The sequence below is a fragment of the Tenrec ecaudatus genome, chromosome 14 (genome assembly GCF_050624435.1).
Source record: "Tenrec ecaudatus isolate mTenEca1 chromosome 14, mTenEca1.hap1, whole genome shotgun sequence".
In the NCBI taxonomy this organism is placed as follows: Eukaryota; Metazoa; Chordata; class Mammalia; order Afrosoricida; family Tenrecidae; genus Tenrec; species Tenrec ecaudatus.
The window spans coordinates 35,653,218-35,666,032 of NC_134543.1; positions in this window are offsets into that span (position 1 = coordinate 35,653,218).

Here is a 12,815-nt window from a genome sequence, read left to right on the forward strand (position 1 = left end):
AAAGTCCCTGTCCTACAAGGGCTCTGTCACCAAGGCTTTCTGAGGAATGCTGTCCTCTCCTCTGGTCATCTTTAGGAAAGGACGGCTTTCTGGGGGATGGACCCTGAAGTCTCCACTTAATGAGGGAGCGATGCCTCATGGGCCAGGTGAGCACGACAGAACTGAGTGGCTTTGGAGAAAGGATACGCACGCAGTGCGTGCTTGTCTGTCTTTTTGGACAGTGTCTGAATCTTTCCCTGCTGTTTTGACAAGTCCCTACCTCTGTATCCCTGAGAAATGGACTGCATTTCACCTGCCTGGACACTTCAGAGGATGAAAATGCCGTTACGAGCTCTCTTCCTTCCCCGGCCTCCCTTTGCAGCCAGAGCATGTGACCTGGGTATTTTAAAAATCATTTTATTGGGGGCTCATACAACTCTTATCACAAGCCAAAATTACATCAATTGTGTCAAGCACATCTGTACATTCAGTGCCCTCATCATTCTCAAAACATTTGCTCTCTACTTAAGCCCCTGGCATCAGCTCCTCATTTTCCCCCTTCCTCTCCGCTCTCTGCTTCCCCCTTCCTCTCCGCTCTCCACTCCCCACTCCCCACTCCCTCATGAACCCTTGATAATTTATAAATTATTATTTTGTCATATCTTACACTGTCCAATGTCTCCCTTCACCCACTTTTCTGTTGTCCATCCCCCAGGGGGAAGATTATATGTAGATCCCTGCAATTGGTTCCCCTTTCCACCCCACCCTCCCTCCAGCCTCGCGGTATCGCCACTCTCTCCACTGGTCCTGAAGGGATCATCCATCCTGGATTCCTTATGTTTCCAGTTCCTATCTGTGCCAGTGTACATCCTCTGGGCTAGCCAGACTTGAAAGGTAGAATTGGGATCATGATAGTGGGGGAGGGGGAGGAAGCATTTAGGAACTAGAGGAAAGTTGTATGTCTCATCCTTGCTACACTGTACCCTGACTGGCTCATCTCCTCCCCCAAACCCTTCTTTAAGGGTTGCCTACAGATGGGCTTTGGGTCCCCACTCTGCACTCCCCTTCATTCACAGTGATCTGAGTTTTTGTTCTTTGATGCCTGATACCTCATCCCTTCTACGCCTCGTGATCACACAGGCTGGTGTGCTTCTTTCATGTGGACTTTATTGCTTCTGAGCTAGATGACCGCTTGTTTGTCTTCAAGCCTTTACGACCCCAGATGCTAAATCTTTTGATAGCCGGGTACCATCAGCTTTCTTCACCACATTTGCTTATGCGTCCATTTGTCTTCAGCGATTGTGTTGGGAAGGTAAGTATCATGGAACACCAGTTTAATAGAACAAAGTATTTTTGCATTGAGGGAGTACTTAAGTGGAGGCCCAATGTCCATCTGCTACCTTAATACTAAACCTAAAAGTCTATGCACATAAATCTATTTCCCATCTCATCTATCTATCTATCTATCTATCTATCTATCTATCTATCTATCTATCTATCTATCTATATATATATATTTACCAATGTACATGCCTTTATTTAGACCTCTATAAGTGCCCTTTGCCTCCTAGCTCTTTCCTCTATTTCCTTTTACTTTCCTCTTGTCCCACTATCATGCTCAGCCTTCATGTGGGTTTCAGTAATTCCTCTTGGTTACATTACCCTTGGTCATGCCCTACCAGGCCTCCTACACCCTCCTCAACACCGATTTGGATCACTTATTGTTCCCTTGTCCCTGAGTTTATTAACACCATCACCTTTCCCCCCACTCCCCGCACTTACCATCATCTTTCTCCCCACAGTCCCCCCGGAACTGTCAGTCCCATTGTTTTCTCCTCCAGATTGTTCATTTAGCCTATCTTATTTAGACAGACCTGCAGAGATAATAACATGCACAAAAACAAGACAGAGCAAAACCAAGCAACAAAAGAAAACAAAACAAAACAACAACAAAAACCTAATAAAAAAACAAAAGCACAACAACAACAAAGAAAATCTTGTAGTTAGTTCAAGGACTGTTTGTTGGCCTTTAGGAGTGTTCTCCAGTCAAGTCTGATGGGGTGCCAAGCGCTGGCCCCAAAGTCTATTTTTGGTATTCCCTGGGGAATTTGTTGCTCTGTTCCCCTTGTTGTTCTGTTGCACGCCCTTAGTGTTTTGCCTCAATGTGGTGGGATCAGATTGGGTGCAATTCCCACTCTGTGTCTCTAGTGTTGTCACCTGTATGTCCCCTGTAGGGCTATGGGTCAGTGAGAGATGTCGTGTCTCATAGTGGGGCCGGCCATGGGGTCTTCTCTGTGGATTGGGTGCTCTGAATGGGAATATCGTCCTCAAGGCTTGGTGGACAAGGATGTGCTCCACTCTCTCTTCCTCCCCCTTCATTTTCTCCCATGTGCTCTGATCAGACATGTCCCTCTCCCTGAGCTGCAGGTTAAGTGCTGTCCTCTGAAATAAATTCTTCTGGGGGGAGGGGCAGGTGTGACCTGGGTTTTGCCAGTGAAACATAACTGCCCCAAACCTGGAATCAAGAAGCAATGTTGCAAAACCGAGGGAATCTTAACCCACTTCCCTCTGGGAGTGGTCTGGATTCCAGGGGCAGGGTGGTGGTGGTGGTGGCTGTGGTATGTTAGGGGCACAAGCCCCACTGCCCACTGGCCTTGGCAGTCACGGTCTTGCTAGATGAAACCTGCAGTATGTTTTACGAGAATTGCTTCTGACTGCGGAGTTCCACACTTGGGCCTAAGGATGGAGTCAAGTCCCCACTATCTTTCTCAGGAGATGCTCTGGTGGCTTTGTGGTTACCACTAGCTCCGCAGGACTTCCGTCAAGCGTTAACAGTCTTGGAAAACCCGCAGGGCTTGTTCTATCCGGTCCTGCAGGGTCACTGGGAGTCAGCATCCAGTGGATGGCAGTGAGTTCGAGTTTTGAGTCTTCTCTGCTCCGATCAGCCACCATTTATTCCTGTTGTTTGCAGGTAAGGACCCTAAGTCGTATGGGGCAGCGGGGTGGGGCAAGTGCATACAAAGCAGTAGCAAGGGAGCACAAAGGAGCAGCTGCCTCGCTCTCACTATTTGGCCTGATGGCTGGTGTCCGTGTGAACAATGGAGAAGAACCAGGTCACTAACAGGCTGACAGCAAGCCATCAGTATACTTTTTGGTTGTCCTTTCCCAGTCGAGACATTCTGAAACGAAGCACTTTGCCCTGGAAGAAGCCTTGGCAGCAGCTGAGGGGCGAGTGCTGGTGGAACGGTGACTGGTATGGAGGGAGGGCACATACTGTGTTTCTGTTTTGGGGCCCTCAGAGGGCGTTTTCCAGTGTGGAACGCCCCTCCCCGCCCCCCCGCCCGGGCGTGGGGGAGGTGGCCCCCATGGGAGACGCTCAGATCCCATGTCAGTCCCAGAGTAAGAGCACCCAGTGTGGCAGGGATGATTCTCATTTCTGAAGACCATCTTGGGGCTGGAGGAGGACATGTTGTAGCAATGAAGGCCAGGGCATCCGTTTGCGTTTAGCGCCCTTCTTCTTCATTTTGAAAGCCCTGTCCTGACAGTTCTCACCCCATCCGCAATTCGCTTTTCCTTCACCCAACAAGATCACCTCGGGAAGCAACGCGAGTGAATGGATCCCATGGGACGCGGCTGCGGTTTGGACTGGCTGTGGTGGAAAGGTGCCATTGAGTGGCTGCTGGCTGACGGCTGGAGCAGGGGTGCCCCATGGGGGGTTCTAGGCTGTCATTTTTATGGGAGCACAGGCCAGAGCTCTCCACTGGGGAGCCGCCGGGTAGGTTTACAACAGCAGCCTTTTGCTTAGCCGCTGAGCGCTTCGCTGACGCTCCACCAGGGCCCCTTCCCCTTGATCGATCAAACCTTCCAGAAAGTTTCCTTAGAGCGTAAGGCAGTTGGACACCTACTTAGCGTGTAGGTGTTCTTGGCAGGAGGGATTAATTCATCTCCCGAATGAACAGAGAGAAACATAAAGAGCCAAGGGGAAGAGTGTCAAGACAGGTACTTCGATGGCCCTGCTATGCACCATGGCAGAGTGAAGGTGTCCAACTGTGCTGGGCTCTGTGGGCCACCTGGGCGACATCTTCACCTTCAGGTCATCCACCCACCTCCCACAACCCCACAGCTCTAGTCTTCAGGTAGATCTGCCCCCCTCTTGCCGGTGCCTGCTCTCTCTCTCCTTCACCTTCTGATTCTCCTGAATCAACTGTGCTGGGGAGCCTCCCCACCCCGCCACATTTTTGATTTGCCGCCTGGTCCAGATCAAAGGGGCCAGTCAGGGAGGAAAGAGACCCCACACCCAACAGACATTCAGAGGAAGGAGATGGTCTGAGACTTGGGTGCAAGACATTAATGTGAAGCAAGGTTCCTGCTGGCCCCCTTCTTGGGTCTCCAGTGTGGGACTTGCCCAAAGACCGGAATCCGTTCCACACGAGACATCAAGTCTGCAGTGTTTGTATCAGACACGCCTCCTTCTAAGCCAGGAGACATTCTTGCAGTCTCTCCACCAGGACCTGCTCATGTGGACGGAGCACACGGGGGTCAAATACTCATGGGTCAGGTTTGCCCCATGTGAGAAGCTTCGCCTGCAGACTCTCCATGTTGTGGGCCAAAGGGAATGCCTTCCTGGCTCTTGGCATCATTGGCTAACACTCGGCAAAGCCAACCTGTCCATCCACGGTCACGGTGAATATCTGTGGACGCCTTAAAAGGTCTCATTTGTTGTTATCCTCATAACACTTGTACGAGGGGTTCAACAGGTGTTTACATCCCTAGTTCACAGATGAAGAGACTGAGGTTCCCGGAAACCAAGTGGCTTGCCCAAGCTTACAGAAGTAGGAAGGGATGGAACCTCCGCTTAAAACCAAACCTTTTAGCTATGCGTCCAAATGTTCTTGCCACATGACTTCATTAGGAATTTGAAATTTGATCAAATAGCTTGTTAACCATCAGTCTCACACAATAGAGATTTTGGAGTTGTCTTCCTTCAAATGTTTGATGTTTTTGGACTCTTCTGGCCGTCTTTTGCAAGGCACCGATCCCAATTCATCTCGCTTAGACATTCCACAAGTGGGGTGCCCCTCCTTCCTGCCTCACAGTCCTCTCCCTCCCTCGTCGCTCCCATCCCCTCCCGTAGGTGGTTGGTGCACAGTGGGGAATTAGGGAATGTGGGACACCACAGTGTGACAGTCTCGTCTTCCCCAACTGCCAGCTTTACTGGAAGATATCTGTCGGTGGTAGTAGAATATGTGTGCTGAAATCTTGTATTTTTCTTTCAAATTAACACAAAGACATTCTTGCTTGCAGCATCTGCTTCCAGCCACAGTCCTAAAACTTCTAGAGATGGCTTCACTTCTCAGCAGGCTGGGCTGGAGGCTACTGGCTGAAATATAACTCTCACTATCTGCCAGGCTCACTGGGTATCTACCATATGCCCCCAGACAATGCCCTGAGCTGTTGCTTTTCCTGTGCATAGTTGGAAGTTTCTTCATCTTTATATCTTGGATCTGTTGGCTTACACCGGGCTGAAGAACCTCTCTGGTGCCAAGGGCCAGTTGACTATTTATACCATCACCTGTGGGCCTGGAAATTACCCACTTAAAATGAGTATACATACAATAGTGTTCTACAGTTTAATCATATCAAACAGAATTGTACAATGGCCACCAGAATTAGTTTCTAAACATGCTTTTTCTACATGGATTCCTTGAACTCATCTCCCCTTCAGCCCCCCTTCACCCCTTCTCCCCTGAAACCCTTATTCTACTTGCTATCTCTAGAGCTTCATCAATCCTGGGTTTCATATAAAGTGAAAAATGGGAAATCATATAGTACAACCTCAAGAGGATGTCCAATGACATGACACCTCTGAGCAACGAGGGGCTACCTCCCCAAACCAGGAATTTTAAAGCTATGTATTTACTTTTTTTTTTTTTTAACAAAACAACCTTATCACCTTCAAAGTAATCTCTATTACACTTAATACACTTATCAAATCTGCCATTCCATTCTTGGAGACAATTTTTTCAAACTCATCTGTTTGGATGGCTGACAACACCTCCCTCATTTTTTTTCTTCACCTCTTCTACATCGTCAAATGGCTGTCCTTTCATGTCCCTCTTCATTCTCGGAAACAAAAAGAAGTCACATGGAGCGAGGTCCGGTGAGTAAGGTAGCTGGGGCAAGAGAGGCATGCAGCCTTTTGCCAAAAACTGGTGCACTGAGATGGCTGTGTGAGCAGGTGCATGGTCATGGTGGCAAAACCAGTTCCCGTCTGCCACAAATCAGGCTTTTTTGTGGCACACTGTTATGCAATCTTTTCAAAACCTCTAAATAGAAAGCTTGATGAACAGTCTGACCTGGTGGAACGAACTCCAAATGCACTATCCCCCTCACATAAAAAAAAAATCATCATCTTGATCTTTGATTTCACTTGAGGAGCTTTCCTTGGGGGAAGTGATGATGGCATCTTTCCCTGGCCTGCTCGATGTTTGCTTTGGGGTCTATGAACAGCCCCATGTCTCGTCACCAGTCATGACCTTGGCAAAAGAACCTGGGTCCATCAGAGCTGTTCCTTCAAAGCACAGCAGGTTTCCAGTTGAGGCTTTTCTTGGTCAGTCAGAACCTGAGGTACCAATAGCGATCTTTCTCATTCCCAAATCTTCCATGAAAATCCCTGAACCCAGCTCCAAGACAGTGCAGGTAACTTCCCCACCTCATCAGTGGTCTGTTGTCGGTCTTCAAGCACCATTTTCATCCATTCAGGAAGTTGACAGACATGCGGAGTGAGGTTTGTCATTAATCGACATTTCTTTATTGAAATGGGAAAACCACTCAGACACTTGAGCTTTCCCCATAGCGCTGTCCTTGTAAGCTGTGTTCAACATCACAGCAGTCTCTGGTGCATTTTTCCTGAGCAGGAGATAAAATTTCATAGCCGTACTCTGTTCTCTTCAATCAGCCATCACAAAAACAAGGTTCAAGTGAAACTGCTTTTACAAAAAGATCACGGTGACCAGAGAGACCCTTCCCAGGCAAGGCCACGGGGTGCACTAACTCAGAGCGAGTTGCTTGATGCTCGCCTAGCGGGAACATTCGTACTATGAAAGTTCCACCCAGCGTAGCTTTTTCTGTTTGTTTGTTTGTTTGGTACCCCTTCATACACCCTAATACGGACAAGCAAAAACCAAACAGAATAATACAAACCAAAGATACAGACAATATAGGAAACCAGACCAGGCCCAGCATGCCCCATCAGGTGGATGGTCTGATAACGTTTTAACTGTTCAAGTCAGATTCACTCCTCTGATCGTCTGTACTCACTCTGTTTAGTACCACTTTCCTCCCATCCTCAATTGCAGACAGAGGGACTTCTCCAGAGCCTGTTATATTCGGTCAAACATTTAATTAAATCACCTCTAATAGGATGGCTGGAACGGCTTCTCTTTGGTGAGGTGTGTGATATTAGCTGGTATTGACGATTTCCTGGGCCTTCCATGGCCGATCAGCTGAATGTTCCTCATCCCTGGTGAGCACCTTCTATGAAGGCAGGTCGCCTGTGCCCGTACAGTGAGGCAAGTGAGGAACTTAGGGTACAAAATCTAAGTAGGTCTCAATCTCAGGTGCCACCCCTGCACTTGCATGCCACCCTGGGGAGACTGCCTCCTTGACTTTTGTGCCTGAGGCACCTTCCTGGCCTCACCCCAAGTTCTGGCGCCACACCTTCGACCCATTTCTCACAACAGGCCATTGACCTGTGGGGAAAACCGAAAGCAGGCCATCGCTAGGAAACTTGCCTTACGTCCCACAGCTGGTAAGGCCGGGCTAGTTTGGACACCTGGCTCTGGCTCTGAGACAATGGCATGGGGGCTACAACTGACCTCCTCCAGCTTCAGTAGGGAGCAGGAGAATCCAAGTCCACACCAGCCTAAGACAAATTGCCACAAGGCAGGTCAGCCAGGCTGTCACCCCCAGCCTTTATCCACCCCTCCCTCCACAGGCTTTTGCTGCTAGCTTCAATATCTGTGGAGTGGCCACAAAGAATTCACAGACCATACTCACAATCAGGAGGCTTCTTAGGGAAGTTAACAGGGCCCTTCAATCCAGCCTCTGAAGGTATTAGCATAGTTCTTTTGTCTGAAGTAGACTTCTCAGCCAAACTGGTAGGCTGGCCTCTCAGTGGTCCCTTGGTCTCTGTACTGCTCCAGCAGGTGTTACACATCTCCCAGAGGATACTTCACTCTGTAAGCCAGCATCCTACCCGAAGGCACTCAGTTTTACTTGTTTTGTGGACTGGAAAGTGCATTGCTGTCTTGTGGTCTTAGTGTGGCTCTTCTGCTTGGTCTCATGGTCTCAGTGCGGTGGCCTCTAGAGCTTCCACCACTTCAGGGAGGGGTCTCATTTCTACGCATTATGGCTCTTCTTTCTTAGTCGTCCTGGGAGTCTTCTTCCTGCTTCTGAGGTGGTTTACTTTTATACCTAGTAAATGGCGAAACTGACCAATCCCTAAGTTGTGGTTCATTCTGCTCGCCCCCCCCCCCCGCCCCCCGTAGTCACTGAGTGGGAGTTACAAAGACTGGCTAGAAGAGCCATTTCACTTCACTGCCCTTTGCTCCTTCCAGAACACCAATTTTTGCTTCTCAGTGGTTGATGCCAGTGGTGACCTGATCAAGCTTCACCACCAGCTCTGGGAGGACCTGGGAGTGGAGACCCAAGCTGTAGATTTCTGTGATGAAAAACACTACCACCACGGCCAGTTTCAAGCTCCTGACAGTCCATCACCACCCACAGAGCTGAGAGGAGATGCTCAACAGCGCACAGGTCTAGGGTTCCTGCCACGGACCAGTAGACCCGAGTCGCCTCAACGTCAGAAGTGATGTTTTGGATACTAATTACGTTTGCTTTTAATATCACTTACATAATTAATCACAAGGCGATGTGCTTTATTTTTAACAAGTCCAAACGATCCAGGAAATGTAGCAATTGGCTCTGGGGCTGTGGCACACTGCAGGCTGACATGACATGCTCTCATTTCGTCTGACAATGGCACTGTGAAGCAATGGACTACATACTCCTGTGACTCCCCAGTTACAGATGAACAAAGGGACAGAGGTCAGGGGAGCAAAGCTGGGGTCTGAATCCAGTGGGCTGGTGGGGGAGTCTTCTGCTTTCCACCAGACCTGCCCTTCTCTGTTTGCTTCATAGCACTCAGCAGGCATCATGGCTTTGAACACATGCGCTCTGCTGGGTCGTCGGCGGCTCAGTGGGAGAATTCTGGCCTCCCATGCCGGTGATATGGGTTTGATTCTCCGTCAGTGCACTTCGGGCATCGCCACTCCCCATCTCTCAGGGGAGGCTATGAGGTTTAAGAGTCCTGTGGAGCTGCCACACCAAGATGGGCTAGGAAGAAAGGCCTGCCTATCTACTTCCACAAATTAGCCAGTGAACTCCCTGAGAATCTAACATCTTGATGCCCAGACCACCATGGCTGGTACAGGACTGTGCCAGGCTTCTGTTCTGTTGGGGGCAGGGCTGCCAGGGATGGGGAGGGAGGGGTTCGAGGTCAAGTTAACAGCCACACTTTGTGCTAAGCCCACTCTTGTAAGGCCCGTATCTCTCTTCTCACACTACCGATATGAGCCTTGTTGTGATCCCCAGTGTTAGATGGAGCAACTGCCTCAGGACAAATTTCCAAGGTCACAGAGGTGGCAGGTGGCTTTGCCACGAGGACTCGCAGGCGGTACCTGGGTAGCTAGAAGATGCTCAGTAAATGTTTCATCAATTTCCTCCTTCACCCCCACTCAGGATTTGCCTTGGGCCCCAGTTTCCTTTTCCTCTGGAGCCTCCTGGGAGTGGAGTGTCAGAAAGCCTGCCGTCCGTCAGCTATTTGGGTAGTGGGTTTCCAACCTGGCCAGACCCCAAACAGGCAGTGCCTAGGCCTGGGCCCTGCTCCTAAGTCCTTCCCAGTGCCAAGCTCAGGGACAAGGCAGAGGCAGCTGCCGCTCTGGAGCAAAACAATCCCTTCTCTGGAGTTGAGGAGGGGGGAAGTGGCCAGCTCCTCCCTGCGTCAGCCGGAAGCCACTCTATCCGGTCATTCTCCAGGGCGGATACATTATAGGAAACAACCACCCAAGCTTAAAGGAAGAAAAACACCCGCTTCCAAGCTCCCAGCACGGGTGATGGAAACCACCAACCAGACTTTCCCAAGCTCTCCCCCGGGACCCCAGAATAAAGCAGGCTCCTCCCCGGGGGTGGCACAGCCCCCGGCACCGACAGGCCCAAAAGATCTTGTTCCAAGACCGGGGAGGCAGCAGGTCTACATGAGAGAGCTTGGCTGTCAGTCTCAGACAGGCCTGGGCTTGAAGCTAGCCTTTACCTTTACAAGCTGGGAGGCCTCAGCCAAGGCATTTAACGGCTCTGAAACTCAATTTTCCCATCTGCAAAATGGGAAGGTCTTCAACTAGCTAGATCGACAACTTCTGCAAACCTGGGCTCAAACCCCACCCTGATTGTGAGCACGGGACCTCAAAACAGCGGCCGTCACCCGTGGGTCGGGGCTCAGAACGCCCGACACCAAGCATGTCACACAGCTCAGAGGTAAATGGCAGGAGGAATGAGCGCCGATGGCCACTTCCTCCAGAGACGAGGCCCTACCCCCTCTCCCCAGTCCTGGGTCCCGAGAAGCCCCTCTGAGTGGTACTGAGAGTTTCCTTGTGCTCCGCCCCACCCCCAGCTAAGCCTTTGTGGGGTCAGTCTCTCCTACAGGCATGTGTCTACTGTGCAAGGCCCCAAGGCCTTGTGGGTCTAAGTGTCTCCCATGCAGCGCCCAGTCACGTTGGATGCACATCCAGTGGGACTGGGTGCTGTGTGTGGGGACACTGTCTCCTCTGTTGGCTAAGCCCAAGGGCCTGGGGAAGTTGTTACAGCTACTCCCAGTCTCCCCCACAGACACGTTGGCCAGCGGAGTGGGATTTTGATGACTCCACTGTCAGCCAGAACCCCGCACGATCCTCTGATTCCGACGCATGTGTGTTGGAGTAGAACTGGGCGCAAAGGGTTTAAAGCTGTAGGTTGGCAGGTCTTCGTTCTGAGGCACTCTGGGGGGTGGATTCAAACTTGGTTAGCTGCTGAGCTCTTTAATGTTTGTCTCCCACCAGGGACTCCAAGAACCTCCCTGCAGAGGTCTCCTTTGCCTCTGCAGCCTGACCAGGGTTTTGACACTGAACCCTGTCGTCCTCTCAGAACCGAGAGTCTTACTGAGCTGACGCCGTGTGAACTCTGCAGTCCTGTTTGTCCCACTCCCTTCCTGACTTCTTAGGACACACGAGAAGCTGTTGGTTCCAAACGACCTAGGGTCTGGGCAAAGCGAAGGCTATGTGCAGGGCCAGCTGAGCTACTCGGTGCTGTGAAACTCTCCAGATCTCCCTGAGGTCTGAAGAATGGGACGTATATTCTCCAACTCTTTCAGAGAACTGTAGAGGACAGTGAGGCGACTGCTTGCTGTACCATGCTGTCAGGAATCAGGGCGCTTCTCTAGGCCCAGCATGGCTCCCCACCCTCTCCCTAGAGCTCCCCAGAAAACTAGCATCTCCCAAACCAGTGGTTCTCAGACAGTTCCTCATGTAGTGGGGACGCCCAACCATCAAATTATCTTCCTTGCTACTTCATCACTGTCATTTTGCTACTGTTATGAATTGGGTGATCTCTGTGAAAGGGTCATTTGACCCCCAAAGCAGTCGCGACCCACAGGTTGAGAAGCGCTGTCCTAAACTAACCTCATCTCTCCTCCTTTCCTTTCCTCTCTCCTTCTCCAAGTCAGAGTTCCCTGGGATGCTGGCCATTACGTTTTCCCAAGAGACACCTCTCCCCACGCCATGATAATTAACCCATAATAAGTAATAAAGAGATATGAGCATGATGATATACCACACAATGATTGAACATGCCCACATAACATTCAAAATGGACCTGTGTTTTACATTAAAGAGCATAGAAAGAGCAGATGGAATGCTGGGTCACCCAATAGTGGGGTACAGTGCTAACTCGCCTGCCCCCTTTCTCTGCACCCGCCTTGTTTGCACCTCGGTAGCAGGGGCATCGTTACGTGAGCCTGCAGAACCCGTCTACACGTGTGTGTGTGTTTGTGCATGTGTGCCCTCTTGTGCATTTCATGTTACAGATCACACCACTCGGAGCCCACTCTGTTCCTTATACCGGGGGGCTGGAAGGGGGACAGGAGAGAAGGAATGACAAGTGCGGACTCTGAGGTCAGGAAAGTTGGGATTGAACCCGGCTTCGTCCCCTTGCTCCTCATGTAACCTTAGAGAAGGCACTTAAGCTTGTTGAGCCTCGGTAGCCTCGCGTGTGAACTGGGAACCCTAAAAGTCCATGTGCTCAGGGAGGTGCTGTGTGGGTTCTCTAGGGGCAGGAGGGGTGTGTGTGGTGGGGATCCTAGAGCAGGAGATCTGTGCTTCTGGGATCGTTCTTGCTACGCAACTCTGAGAAAAGCAGCCAAACTTCACGAGCCTCAGGTTTACCATGTACTTGCCAGCCAACCAACCAACCAACCAGCCAACCAACCAACCAACCAACCAGCCAGCCAGCCAGCCAGCCAGCCAGCCAGCCAACCAACCAACCAACCAACCAACCAAATAGCCAAATGATTAACCAGCCAAATTAGAAACACCACTGCTGAGGAGTTGATTGCATGTCATGGTGATCCCATGTGATAGAGACTAGAACAGTCCCGTGGGGCTTTCCTGGCTGTCATCTTTATAGAAACAAATTGCCAGGCCCCCTTTCCCAGCATGCTGCTGGGTGGATTTGAACCACCGACCTGG